Source organism: Salvelinus fontinalis, chromosome 39 (assembly GCF_029448725.1).
Source record: "Salvelinus fontinalis isolate EN_2023a chromosome 39, ASM2944872v1, whole genome shotgun sequence".
Lineage (NCBI taxonomy): Eukaryota > Metazoa > Chordata > Actinopteri > Salmoniformes > Salmonidae > Salvelinus > Salvelinus fontinalis.
This window is the reverse complement of record NC_074703.1, coordinates 2,892,989-2,897,345: the sequence shown is the minus strand read 5'-3', so window position 1 is coordinate 2,897,345 and position 4,357 is coordinate 2,892,989. Positions and strand designations below refer to the sequence as shown.

General features: G+C 41.7%; 3 long non-coding RNA genes across 4 annotated transcripts; all 3 read left to right on the top strand.

Annotated features, from left to right (window-relative positions):
* Positions 1-1,403: 1,403 nt before the first annotated feature.
* On the top strand, positions 1,404-1,988 carry LOC129838634 (uncharacterized). 2 transcript variants are annotated; one of them, XR_008756879.1, is made up of 4 exons: positions 1,404-1,455; positions 1,551-1,611; positions 1,707-1,794; positions 1,829-1,878. It is a non-coding gene; the product is annotated as an uncharacterized LOC129838634 (long non-coding RNA). The 2 variants fall into 2 exon arrangements; XR_008756878.1 differs by lacking the exons at positions 1,707-1,794; positions 1,829-1,878 and adding an exon at positions 1,917-1,988.
* Positions 1,989-3,096: 1,108 nt separating this feature from the next.
* On the top strand, positions 3,097-3,623 carry LOC129838633 (uncharacterized). The gene is made up of 3 exons (XR_008756877.1): positions 3,097-3,170; positions 3,259-3,319; positions 3,571-3,623. It is a non-coding gene; the product is annotated as an uncharacterized LOC129838633 (long non-coding RNA).
* Positions 3,624-3,900: 277 nt separating this feature from the next.
* LOC129838632 (uncharacterized) lies at positions 3,901-4,240 on the top strand. The gene is made up of 3 exons (XR_008756876.1): positions 3,901-3,950; positions 4,005-4,092; positions 4,188-4,240. It is a non-coding gene; the product is annotated as an uncharacterized LOC129838632 (long non-coding RNA).
* The last annotated feature ends 117 nt before the right edge of the window (positions 4,241-4,357 follow it).

The window sequence follows — 4,357 nt, the reverse complement described above, 5'->3', positions numbered from 1 at the left end:
TTCTAACTGTAAAGTATAAACCCAACTACCACTGAGCATTTCAGCTAATGTAACAATGTAAAGAATTTCTAAGAATTATATGAATACTCATGTTCTTGTTAATACATGTTGAGACTAGACAATAGATAACAAGACTGTTACAGTTGTTGACTACGGTGACACCATTTACCAGAATGCAGCAGCCACTACTCTTAAACCTTTGGATGCAGTCTACCATAGTGCCATTGGTTTTTATCACAGGTGACAGTTTTAATACTCATCACTACATAAGTCCCGTAGATCACTTCCTACTCATCACTACATCCTGTATCAAAAGGTTTTCCGGTCCTCATTAAAGTCCCGTAGATCACTTCCTACTCATCACTACATCCTGTATCAAAAGGTTGTCCGGTCCTCATTAAAGTCCTGTAGATCACTTCCTTATTCCCTTCATTGTTTACAAAGCTCTATTACACAAGGTTGGTTAACTCTTTGAGGTTCCTCGGGTCGCCACCGAATTAGGAGAATCGGCTTTTTAATGTTTTAATGCGCCTCACTGCTGGAACAATTTGCAGAACTCATAACAAGTGGATGTTCTGGTGCCGTTTAGGGTGTTGTGGACCGAGTAGATGAGGAATGGAACATTGTGCTGTATTTACATTTTATTTGACATTGTATTGATTGCTGTTTGGTTTCACATCGTTTTTGATTGTTGTAGTACTGTAAACCAGGGCACCCTGGGGGATGTGACCCTGGTCTCATTGGTTTTCCCTGAATAAATGAATAAATAAATAAAATTACAGGTCTGGGTTATGGTGGTGTGGGTCTGGCTGGGTGCCCAGGTGGCTGACTACAGTAGACCTATCCCGAAGCAATCTTCCTCCATCCACTACCCATCATCACCTCTCAAGCAAGGTTAATGTGTAGTGTCATGATTTAAGCTACATATATTGAAGGTGTACAATACCTGTACAGCAAATGTCAAGCCAACACCTTAATCGCTACATTATATTGGTTAACTTTGACATAACACCTTAAGACATAGCCCACACATGAACAATGGAACCACAGATGTGGAAAAAATGACTGATCCTAAAACATAAATTGAGATAGATTTAATCATCAAGGCACAACAATCATTGTCAGCTCAAAGGTCAAAGGTCAGTTGTTAAATGAGGTAGAACAACATGAGAGGCATCTATGGACAATATCGTCTCTGTCCCAAATGGCACTCAATCTATTCCCTATATAGTGCACTACTTTTAACCAGGGTCTATAGGGCTTTGGTCAAAGGTAGTGCACTAGGTAGGGAATAGGGTGCCATTTATGGGTCTACCATTCATCATAATGCTTCAGGAAGGTTCTGTTTTTATAGTATAGTGATACAGTCTACAGTCCACCAGTACAGGTATTGTGATACAGTCTACAGTCCACCAGTACAGGTATTGTGATACAGTCTACAGTCCACTAGTACAGGTATTGTGATACAGTCTACAGTCCACCAGTACAGGTATTGTGATACAGTCTACAGTCCACTACTACAGGTATTGTGATACAGTCCACTAGTACAGGTATTGTGATACAGTCTACAGTCCACTAGTACAGGTATTGTGATACAGTCCACCAGTACAGGTATTGTGATACAGTCTACAGTCCACTAGTACAGGTATTGTGATACAGTCCACTCGTACAGGTATTGTGATACAGTCTACAGTCCACTAGTACAGGTATTGTGATACAGTCCACTAGTACAGGTATTGTGATACAGTCCACTAGTACAGGTATTGTGATACAGTCTACAGTCCACTAGTACAGGTATTGTGATGCAGTCTACAGTCCACTAGTACAGGTATTGTGATACAGTCTACAGTCCACTAGTACAGGTATTGTGATACAGTCCACTAGTACAGGTATTATGATACAGTCCACTAGTACAGGTATTGTGATACAGTCCACCAGTACAGGTATTGTGATACAGTCTACAGTCCACTAGTACGGGTATTGTGATACAGTCCACCAGTACAGGTATTGTGATACAGTCTACAGTCCACTAGTACGGGTATTGTGATACAGTCCACCAGTACAGGTATTGTGATACAGTCTACAGTCCACTAGTACAGGTATTGTGATACAGTCCACCAGTACAGGTATTGTGATACAGTCTACAGTCCACTAGTACAGGTATTGTGATACAGTCCACCAGTACAGGTATTGTGATACAGTCTACAGTCCACTAGTACAGGTATTGTGATACAGTCCACTAGTACAGGTATTGTGATACAGTCTACAGTCCACTAGTACGGGTATTGTGATACAGTCCACCAGTACAGGTATTGTGATACAGTCTACAGTCCACTAGTACAGGTATTGTGATACAGTCCACCAGTACAGGTATTGTGATACAGTCTACAGTCCACTAGTACGGGTATTGTGATACAGTCCACCAGTACAGGTATTGTGATACAGTCTACAGTCCACTAGTACAGGTATTGTGATACAGTCCACCAGTACAGGTATTGTGATACAGTCTACAGTCCACTAGTACAGGTATTGTGATACAGTCCACCAGTACAGGTATTGTGATACAGTCCACTAGTACAGGTATTGTGATACAGTCCACTAGTACAGGTATTGTGATACAGTCTACAGTCCACTAGTACGGGTATTGTGATACAGTCCACCAGTACAGGTATTGTGATACAGTCTACAGTCCACTAGTACAGGTATTGTGATACAGTCCACCAGTACAGGTATTGTGATACAGTCTACAGTCCACTAGTACGGGTATTGTGATACAGTCCACCAGTACAGGTATTGTGATACAGTCTACAGTCCACTAGTACGGGTATTGTGATACAGTCCACTAGTACAGGTATTGTGATACAGTCTACAGTCCACTAGTACAGGTATTGTGATACAGTCTACAGTCCACTAGTACAGGTATTGTGATACAGTCCTCTAGTACAGGTATTGTGATACAGTCTACAGTCCACTAGTACAGGTATTGTGATACAGTCCACCAGTACAGGTATTGTGATACAGTCTACAGTCCACTAGTACAGGTATTGTGATACAGTCTACAGTCCACTAGTACGGGTATTGTGATACAGTCCACCAGTACAGGTATTGTGATACAGTCTACAGTCCACTAGTACAGGTATTGTGATACAGTCTACAGTCCACTAGTACAGGTATTGTGATACAGTCCACCAGTACAGGTATTGTGATACAGTCTACTGTCCACTAGTACAGGTATTGTGATACAGTCCACTAGTACAGGTATTGTGATACAGTCTACAGTCCACTAGTACAGGTATTGTGATACAGTCCACTAGTACAGGTATTGTGATACAGTCCACTAGTACAGGTGTTGTGATACAGTCCACTAGTACAGGTATTGTGATACAGTCCACTAGTACAGGTATTGTGATACAGTCTACAGTCCACTAGTACAGGTATTGTGATGCAGTCTACAGTCCACCAGTACAGGTATTGTGATACAGTCTACAGTCCACCAGTACAGGTATTGTGATGCAGTCTACAGTCCACCAGTACAGGTATTGTGATACAGTCTACAGTCCACTAGTACAGGTATTGTGATACAGTCTACAGTCCACTAGTACAGGTATTGTGATACAGTCTACAGTCCACCAGTACAGGTATTGTGATACAGTCTACAGTCCACCAGTACAGGTATTGTGATGCAGTCTACAGTCCACCAGTACAGGTATTGTGATACAGTCTACAGTCCACCTGTACAGGTATTGTGATACAGTCTACAGTCCACTAGTACAGGTATTGTGATACAGTCTACAGTCCACTAGTACAGGTATTGTGATACAGTCCACTAGTACAGGTATTATGATACAGTCCACTAGTACAGGTATTGTAATACAGTCCACCAGTACAGGTATTGTGATACAGTCTACAGTCCACTAGTACAGGTATTGTGATACAGTCCACCAGTACAGGTATTGTGATACAGTCCACTAGTACAGGTATTATGATACAGTCCACTAGTACAGGTATTGTGATACAGTCCACCAGTACAGGTATTGTGATACAGTCTACAGTCCACTAGTACAGGTATTGTGATACAGTCCACCAGTACAGGTATTGTGATACAGTCTACAGTCCACTAGTACGGGTATTGTGATACAGTCCACCAGTACAGGTATTGTGATACAGTCTACAGTCCACTAGTACAGGTATTGTGATACAGTCCACCAGTACAGGTATTGTGATACAGTCTACAGTCCACTAGTACGGGTATTGTGATACAGTCCACTAGTACAGGTATTGTGATACAGTCTACAGTCCACTAGTACGGGTATTGTGATACAGACCACCAGTACAGGTATTGTGATACAGTCTACAG